We start from the raw sequence: 9,976 nt of genomic DNA on the forward strand, positions 1-9,976 counted from the left end.
ATGGGCGGCCGTGTTTATCCTGCCGGAGATGCAAAGCGCGGATCGCATTGGGAGAAAGAATCGCTGTTTTTCAGATCCGGGCGGCTCGATTCTCCAGTTTAGGAGCCCGAAGTCGGGAGCATTTCGCTCGACTGAACGGTGGCTGCTCGGCCTCGCATGGAAAACTAAGACAATTTGACAATAGCGACATTTTTTTTTTTAAATGGCCGTCGCTCTGAGTCTGCACCTTCACTTACTTTATTTTGTGTTTTTTTAATTTATTGTTATGCAAGGATTTAACATACCAGTAAGTAAGATTTTTATATAGCTTTTTAATATTGATTTAAAATGGATGTTGGAACATTTAAAGCATTTGAACCAGCAGGCTTACTAGAAATATATCTTTATCTGTCATAATATGGCCTCTATTTATAAATATGTATATATTTATATATATATATATATAAAAATAATCACGAGTAGTTAAGAGATTAGCAGGCTAAAATAAATACAGAATCACCGTGTCTTTTTTAAAGCGAACAATATAATAAGGGCCTAATTTCTATTTAAATACTGTATATAATTGCTGTTGAATTCAATATATATATATATATATATGTATATGTATATATATATATATATAAATGCAGAGGAGGCTCCGTTTATTATGGGAAGCAGATCAAAGATAATTAAATTCTGGGGTAAGGAATATTTCTGTATTTAAAAGACCCGGCCGTTTATTCCACATCGCCTGCCTTTTTATTGGGACGGACTATCTCTAAAAAAATATCACATTTAGAAAATATAATTCCTAATAGATATCTGCCATCATTTACAGGCCTTGAGCTCAGTGGGAAATAGCATCGAGAAGAGGGGAAGTAGCTTCCCTCTCTCCCCGGCGTAGGCGCCTCGCAGGCGGGCAGCCTTTCCATAACCTGCCGCTTCCTAGGTAGCAGGACTCGACCCGGCCTGCTACACTAGGCGGTCTTTAGATCCACCAGGCCGGCCTGTCCCTTCCCAGACCGTAGTAATAATAAAACATCAACCCCTATGTGACATAAATGAAGGACTGGAACAGGGTTAAATGTGCGTTTGGAGGAATAAGCGCTTTCATTTCCCCTTGGGTCACAGGACACGTTTCATACTAGCGATTTCGCCGAATGGCAGTACTAGCCAGCCTGCATGTCGACGTTGTTTTACCCCCACCGAGGTGGTTCTCAGCCCGGCCGTGCGCCGTGTTTAGTGCGGATTGTAGCCTCTGTGTGGTGCGGAGGGTAGCCTCGGCATGGCGGGACTCAATAATGGCTGACGGGAGCCCTCGGTGGAGAGGAGACAAAGGCAGCCTCACTCAGGCGGCCATTCACCTTGGCTTTCTCCGAGCAGCCCTCCGCCTGAACCGTCAACAACATTAACACAGATTACACAGAGGCTTCCCACGCTGAAATACACGTCGTTTAGTTGAGTATTTAGAGTTTAGAACCAGGATGGATCGTTATCTTCCATGCTATTTCACCGTGGCCTGCTTCAATGTCAGCTATTTTCCTGCTGGGACGGGGGAGTCTTGTTGCTTTTGGGTTTGTTGTCATGACACAATTATTATTTTCTCCACTAAATTGCTTGTTCTTGTAGGTTAAAAAGAAAAGCAAATTTGGTGCCTTCATTCATAATTCCATCATTTGCTCGTTGGGGATATTATTTGATTAAACGACCTGAAGCAGACATGCAGGGGAAGAGATGTGAGTGTAGCTATTTTTCTCTCTCTCACACACACACACACACACACACACACACACACACACACACACACACACACACACACACACACACACACACACACACACACACACCAGCTAATGTAGCTCGTGGAGAGCCCTTCTAATGGTATTAAACAAGAGGTATTCCTTTGCTTGATCATTTGGGGGTGAAATTGAGGTTTATGGTCTGTCAGCAGCCCTCTACATCCAGGCCTTCAGACTAGCCAACGCACACTGATACAGTTAGCAGATAATGTTATTAATGAAACCAGCCAGTAGGCTGCTGGAGATGGCCTTGTGTGTAACAACCCCACAACGAATGCCCCCAAACCAGTCGATCCCATAACGGCAGGCCATGATGCCACTGGATTCTGAAATGAATGGCAGGGCTGCGCACTGTAAACGAGAGACAATAGCTGTGGCAGGAGAGCATACATTGTACGCTATATGGAGATAGTGGTTACCCCATATGAAAAGCCAACCAGTGTTGACGCAGACCTAAAGCCAAACTGCGCTACCATCTTATTTATCTCCAAACACGACGAGGCCTGCATGTCCATGCTGATGGATGTCGACCTAATCGCTCTCCACGTAGGGCCTCTGTCTCGTATGCATTGTGTGAATCGCAGGCAAGTGCAGTGAGAGAGACCAGTGAATCTGGTTTTGTGGTCCCAGACTATTGGATCTGGTGTTGTGGTCCCAGACTAGTGGATCTGATGTTGTGTTCCCAGACCAGTGGATCTGGTGCTATGGTCCAGGCGGTTCCAGGCGCGTCTCGTCCGGTACGATACGACGCACAGCCCCCAGGTGGATCGGCTCGGTTGGTCCTATCTTTGTTCCCTGGCTCTCGAAGCCGTCCTCGTCGTTTCCATAGGTTGACTCGCCTAGCTCTAGCTCCGGTTGAGCCCAAAGGACATCGGGGATGGGGGTTGCACCCGTTACGCAAAATAAACACCGATGTGACTAATTTACTCTACTGCAATATTTCATATGGACCCCTTTACCCCCCCACACCCCCCTTTCGCCTCATTTGCATTGTTAACCACCATGCATGTCGTCTAATAGTCTCCGAAACGCTCACCGTACATCGATAATGACTATTGCTATTTTCTCCCCTGGCAGAAAAGATGATTCGGAGCTCCGTGTTCGGCAGGGGAAGCGGCCAACGACCGGCTGAATGCAATACATAGAGCTGAAGGATATATTTTATGGGTTGCATTTGATTCTGCCGGCCTGGCCCTCTTCGGATTTCGGATTACTCCACGTTTGTCGGAATGGAAGGACGGGATTTCGCCTCGCCGGCGCACCTTTTATCGGAGCGGGGCGCCCTGGTGCACCGGGCCGCCTCTCGGATCGCTCCCTCCGGCCACGGCTCGGTGCAGCACGCCGGCCACTTCCAGCCGGGGAAATATTATCCTTCGCACATACCGATGGCTCCTCACTCAGGTTTGTAAAAAAAATCCCCTACTTTCATGTAACAAAGACCAACCTTCCTGGCGACCAGTCCTATATTTCCCATTTTTTATTAAATGGAATATTCCCATTTATATTTCGACTAAGTGGCCCACACGCTACAGGGCTGATTGCACCACAGTATACCAGTTTTCTTTTCCATTTCACAAATATATGCTTTCAACCAAAATATTTGCCCCGAACAAACGGAAAAAGAAGATTATGTGTGTTTGGATAATTGCTGCTACGTGTTTAGGGTTTTAGACGGTTTGGCAAAGGCTGCGTGGAGCTGTATTCCCAACTGGTCGAACAGAAGGACGCACGACGCATGGGCACACGCAGCACAGTGGCTTCGGTGCTGTGCGTCCAACGAGATTTGCCACTTCATATTAAATTCATGACCGTCACGTTGGCACCCATGGTTGTTTTTCCATAACCTGGCCATATTATTCCAGTGCCTTCCTTGCAGTGCAGGTGAATTGACTGGGACATCACGAGGTTTAATTAAACACCCCCCCCCGGGGCTGTGTGTTTTTAATACTACAATATCTACCTTCTATATTGGGCACTAAAGTGTCGGGGTGCAAATGGGTTCACGGTGCATGCGTGAGGTTTAACGGGTGACTCGGGTGTCTTGTGTGTAGTTGCCGCATGCAAATGTTGGAAGGCAGGGGCGGCAGGTCCGTGGTGGGCTGCAGCATCAGGGCCCAGTGGGCTGAAGCATTGTCCCTCTTGGTCATTTCCCGGAAATCGGTCGTAAATAAGGGGTTAACCTTGCTAGCCACGTGAGCTTGTAATATGCGTTTAATTTGATATTATTGCTTTAAAATGACAACATAGAAAAAAATATATATAGAGGTATATGTTCCCATCCCATCTTTTATGCGGTCAGTAATTGCAGAGGTCTACAGGAAACGCATCATATTTTGAACCGATAAAACCGTAGCCTAATTACTGATTTATAATTGACGTGAAGGAGGCACAATTGTTTTTTAATATCCATTGCTTTACCCATTCCAATTAACACATATATTATACATGTATTTATGTGTTCTTACATATGAATCTGTTGGAAATAGAGGATTGAATGTGAGTTGAATGCGGGAAACATATAATTCAGTTAAACATTAGACATATTAGGACTATTCTGTTCAAATATTAACATACTGACTGTAACACACACACACACACACACACACACACACACACACACACACACACACACACACACACACACACACACACACACACACACACACACACACACACACACACACACACACACATATTATGTAAAGCCAATAAATACAAATAGACAAATGCCCCAGCATAGCCCTAGTGCAGGCCTATGTCCTAATAGATATTTTGATGGCAGTATTAAGGCTGATGCTAGCCACAGGCTAAAGGCACTTTGTTAATCAGACCTGGCATGTCTTTTGTCACAATACTCTGCTGCTTACGATACAGCACCATGCAGACCTTTCGCCCAAAATGTCATCACTGCTCCGAGAACAACACAGGTCTCTCTATTCCCCGTCCCTCTATTGTTCCCTCTCTCTCTCTCCCTCCCTCTCTCTCCCTCTTGCTCTCTCTCCCTCTCGCTCCTACTCGCTCTCTGCCTTCATGACATCACAATGGAAGGATTCACTGTTTTACTTTTCAGAAGCTAAATCACTTCCACCGAATTGACTTCAAATGTGAACTCAGTTCTTCATATCGTTCCTGTAATCATACAACTGCCTCGTGGCGATGGTTGGGTGTGTGATTGAGTAACTAAGATTATTAAAATTGAAATATGAATTATTTAAAAAATGTTGAGTGCCAAATTTAAATGATGCATTCCTCCGAATAAGTCAGAAGCATAACATCCTTAAATGATAGAAAACAATCGAAATTCAGCAAATGGTATGCCAACACAAATTTGGTCAAATGATGGGAACAATTATTTCCTACATTTATTTCCCAATTAAACCAGATCACTTGTATAAAAATAAATACACACGATTGTACAATTCACACAAAATAATTACAATTTAATTAATCATTCATGCATGCATACATTTTCATTTAATGAACAGCAATAACATAACCACCCGTCACACACAGTGTCCTGTTTAAGACAATTGGTTTCCATTGTGAGCCTGCTCACAAGGCCGGACCTGTCAGCCTGTTCAAGTGTCCTGTGCGCTCGCACAATTAGCCCCGCTGACACAGTCGCTCGCTGAGTGTGTTAAATCCTTCAGCGTCTCCCCGCCGCCCCCCCTGGGACTCGCTCGCACACGGTTCCATGAATACTTTACAAAAATGTATTAATATTGTAGGGCTGATTTAAAAAATAAATAAAACGCACTCCAGTCGTAGCTTTCTGATGCTGTGCTAGAAAGGTCTGCTTCCACTCCTCAGATGGTTTTATTGTGAGGCCTCTTATGGTTTCTGTGCTGGAACGAAACCGGGCTCCTGGCTAGCTCCTAAAACATCTCCCCATTGAGATCTTCATTTCAAAATTTGCTTTTTGGCTGAGCGGTAAAAAACGCAAGAAAAGGAAAAAGAATATTCCGGTAAAGTTGTTATTTGGTTACAACCAGGACTTGGACCGGAATCAGAACGAAAAGTCCAAGCTCAGCCCTTCCACCCACTGAAGCATCATGTAAGCGTACACATTCTCAGTCGGTCTATCTTCTACCGTACCGGCCTCAATCTTTTGTAACATACGTCAGGGGGGTGAGCTGGATTTATAGTTTACAATCACGCCGTGTTGCTGGCAGAGTCGCATGCCTGCGTCTCCTGTGTCCATGTACACACTAATACCGCCATTAAAACGTAAACGGATCCAAGATGGCTAAACTCCCTCTCCCCAACCCCGTCTCTTCTCACTTCCCCCGTCCCCCCTTTTCCTCCCCTTTTTTTTTTTTTACGAAGAGCTAAAATAATTTGTTTTATCTTCTGTTGACTCCGGCTAGACGGGCCGTTAAGAGCGAGACGTCTTTTACCGCCCTCGCTTTACGGCGAAAGCGGCTCGTCTTTCAGCCATATTGTTCTGATCTGTGCCGGGGGCGAGGTGTGGCCGTGCTAAAACCGCGGGGGGGGGCCCGACGGCCGACCACGGCCGAGATCTGCCCCAAACAAACCTTGTAATCAAAGGTCATATACATGTCACCTTGCTTCACTCAACCCACCAACAACCACTGTTGTGGGTCTCTCTCCTTGGTCTCTTGTTCTCTCTCTCTCTCTCTCTCTCTCTCTCTTTCTCTCGTCCTCGTTCTCTCTCTGTTAAAACAGGAAGTCCTTTTTTCCCCTGGTAGTGTTGTTGTCGTCTGGGAGCGGGGGTCTTCCTGCCTCTGGGTGTCGGACCCCCCCCCCCCCCCTCACCGGGCCATTGTCTCAGCCTTGTGTGTGTGTTTTACGGCGGCCGTTGAGGATAAAAACCAGCCCCCCCCCCCCCCCACACCCCCACCACCTCCTCCTCCTCCTTCAGCCCCTTTTATTGTTTTCTGCGAGGATGTCGCTGTCGCTCTTTGGATTTTATGTTCTCACTTGAGATATCAGAGCAGCTTCCTCCTTCAATGGTTTACCCGCCTCCCTACTCCTTCTTCGTCTCCTTCCCCCCCCCCCCCCCCCCCCCCCTCCCCGAAATGGACTCAATGACTCTCCTCTTCGTCTTCTTCTTCCTCTTCTCCACCTCCTCCCTGAAGTAGACTCCATGACTATCATCTCCTTCTTCTTCTCCTCCTCCTCCTTGAAGTGGACTCCATGATTCTCCTGCTCCTCCTCTTCCCTATAGCTGACTCCGTGCCCGTCCTATCGGTGTGTGATCTCCTGCGCTCCCCCCCTCGGATGTGTTCTGGTGGACTCCTCCACCAAAGCTCAAACCCTCCTCGGGGGTCGCTGTATTCACAGACGCAACCTGTTTGTGTTTGTTCTGCAGGAACTTTCCTCCTCGAGCCGCGGTGACCACACACACACCGACCCCGTGGTGGTGGTGGTGGTGGTGGTAGTGGTGTGTGTCTCTCCACACATCGTGTTTGTGTGTGTGTGTGTGTGTGTGGTGTTTGTGTCCACACACCGTGTTTGTGTGTCTGTGTGTGTGTGTCTGTGAGGTGTGTGTCTCTCCCCACACATCGTGTTGATGTGTGTTTGTGTGTGTGTGTGTGTGTGTGTGTGTGTGTGGTGGTGTGTGTCTCTCCACACACCAACCCCCGTGGTGGTATTGGTTTGTGTCTCCCCGACCTTGTCGTGGTTCTCGGGGAACAGGGAGTCTGTCTGACGTTCAGTGTTGTTATTGTTTTTTAATTATTAAGCAGCGACGATTCAACTCGTGGTTCTGTGTGTCTGAACCGGGCCAGGTTTAAAAGGGGTGGGTGGGGGGGGGGGGATGTCCTCACTGCCATCCTTCCTCTGATTGGCCGACGCTCCTCTCCTTGTGGGTTCTAGAGGTCACGGCAGATACATCAAGGTGGACCCGTGTGTTTGCCGCTAAAACACTTTGCGGCCATAAGTCCCTCGGAGGCCTCCCTAGCTGACGGGTTCCCCACAGCAGACCGCTCCTCCGAGCGCTTCCCAGCGCCGCCTGTTTACACAGGTTCTTAAATCTCGCTGCGAGCTCGGATCAGACGACGGGCTGCGTGCTCCGACTCTGTCCGTGTGCTGCTGGAGTCAGCGGGACGGGACCAGCGATCCCCAGAGAGAGAGAGAGAGAGAGAGACGGACGTGTGTCGGCCTGATGGCAGCGTCCCCGGTTCGACCGCCCGCTCTCCGGCGGTCCGGCGAGCGTCTCCTCGCGGCGTGGCGGCAGCCACAGAGTCCGGGGCGCGGCAGAGGAGCCCCGCGGGGGGTGTCACGGCCCCGGGTGTCACGGCCCCGGGTGTCAGTACCTGCTCGTCTATTTTTTTACAGCCACCGCCGTCACCACGCAGAGGAAGTGAGATGTACGAGGAGGTGGAAATAAGGGAATTTTTCCAACAACTTCCCCCCCAAAAGAAACCCTGAATGTATTTATGGTGTTCACTCGTGACAAGAGTCGGTGTTTGGATTGTTGGAGGAAACGTGGCGACGTTGAATTGATGCGTTTATCACCGTGTGACGAGATGAAAATTGGCTAATGCGTTTTTTCCCCCCCAGAAGTCAGCAATTTCTGTTTTTAGATCTAATTTGGATCTCTCTCGCTCTCGCTCCCTCTAGCTTTCTCTGTCTCCTCTCTCGCTCGCTCTCGCACTCACTCTCTTGCTCGCTCCCTCTCTCTCTCGCCCGCTCTCTTTCTCTCCCTCTCTCTCTCCTTATCTTTCTCACTCTCGCTCTCTTTCTCTCGCTCTCGCTCTCTCGTGCAAGCTTTTTTCATGCTGTCTCGCCCTGCCCCTCCCCCCTCTCTCTCTCTGGTGGTGTGAGGCTCATCGTACCCCCCCCCCCCCCCAAGCCCCCTCCCTATGACAGCTGGCAGACATTATTAACGGCTCAAGCAGAAAATCCAGATTACTTGTGTTTTTAATTTCGATTTGATTATTGTAGTCATCCGAAAAGCATAAATGGAGGGAGAACAATAATGGACAATGTCCTTTTGTCATAAGCCGTTGTGGTCAGCGTGTGTGTGTGTGACTGCGTGCCTGCTTATTTGTGTGTGTGTCTGTTGTGTCTGTGTGCGTGTGACTGTGTGTGAATGCCCATGTATCCCTGAAGGTGTGTTTATGCGTGTGAAAGTGCCTGTGTGTTTGTGTGTGTTTTATGCGTGTGCACGTTTGTGTGTGTGTTTATCCGCGTGCCTGTGTGTGTATGCGTGGCACGGCTCTAGACTCCCCCACCCATCCCCCCCCCCCCTCTCCCCCCAGCGTTGGCAACCCCCCGGTGGTTACCGAGGCGGACAGGTGCGTGGTTACCCCACTAACATCTGAGGACGTCCCCGCCTGCTGGCCCAGTCTGCCGGCGCTGCTGCTGCCAGTGTTCCCAGTGTTCCCAGTGTTCCCAGTCCCAGTAGGCAGGAAGCAACACGTTCTGCTGGGTGGCGCGGAGACACAATGTCTCCCCTCCCAAGCAGGCAGGAGGAGGAGGAGGAGGAGGAGGAGGATGAAGGAGAATAATGGGGCCTCCCCGGCTGTCGCTGAGCAGCGGGGGGTGATGACAGCCCGCCGTCCAATGAGGCGCCGTCTAAACCAATGCAGAGATTCACATTAAATAAACATGGAGCACCTCCTCCTCCCCGGGACGGGGCGGCCCCGAGAGACTTAAGAGGAGGCGCAGGATTCCTCCAGTCCCTCCTCCGGCCGCTCCAGATGCTCCTCACGACCAGAGACCTGTTCCTCCACCTCCTCCTGCTCCCCCCTCCTCCTCCTCCTCCTCCTCCTGCTCCTCTTCTTCCTCCTCCCCCCCCTCCTCCTCCTCCTCCTCCTCTTCGTCCTCCTTCCCCTCCCCCTCCTCCTCCTCTTCCTGCTCCTCTTCTTCCTCCTCCTGCTCCTCCTCCTCTTCCTCCTCGGGGTGTCCACCCCTCTCATCTCAATTCAATTCAAAAAGCTTTATTGTAACGACAAACTTTAACATTGCCAAAACAGGTGACCAATTGAGAGGTCAGAGTACAAAACGTTAAATACGAAATATAAAAGCATATCAGATATAATTGTTATATAATTTTAACAATTCCAGTGTCCCTGTAAACAGGTAGATTAAAAATAATCTGTTCAAAACACAGTATTTACAATGTGGAGGACGTGTGCAATAGTGCAATCATTTTGGACAGATAGAGAAAGGGTTGTTTCTTATTTACAAAAGTGTGCTAGTGTTACCCTCTCTCTGCAACTCTCTTTTTC

General features: G+C 48.8%; 1 long non-coding RNA gene across 1 annotated transcript; it reads left to right on the plus strand.

Moving 5' to 3' along the window:
• The first annotated feature begins 9 nt into the window (after nt 1-9).
• On the plus strand, nt 10-4,463 carry LOC132475219 (uncharacterized). The gene is made up of 2 exons (XR_009529838.1): nt 10-286; nt 2,856-4,463. It is a non-coding gene; the product is annotated as an uncharacterized LOC132475219 (long non-coding RNA).
• Nucleotides 4,464-9,976: the final 5,513 nt, after the last annotated feature.

This window comes from Gadus macrocephalus, chromosome 2 (assembly GCF_031168955.1).
Source record: "Gadus macrocephalus chromosome 2, ASM3116895v1".
Taxonomy (NCBI): domain Eukaryota; kingdom Metazoa; phylum Chordata; class Actinopteri; order Gadiformes; family Gadidae; genus Gadus; species Gadus macrocephalus.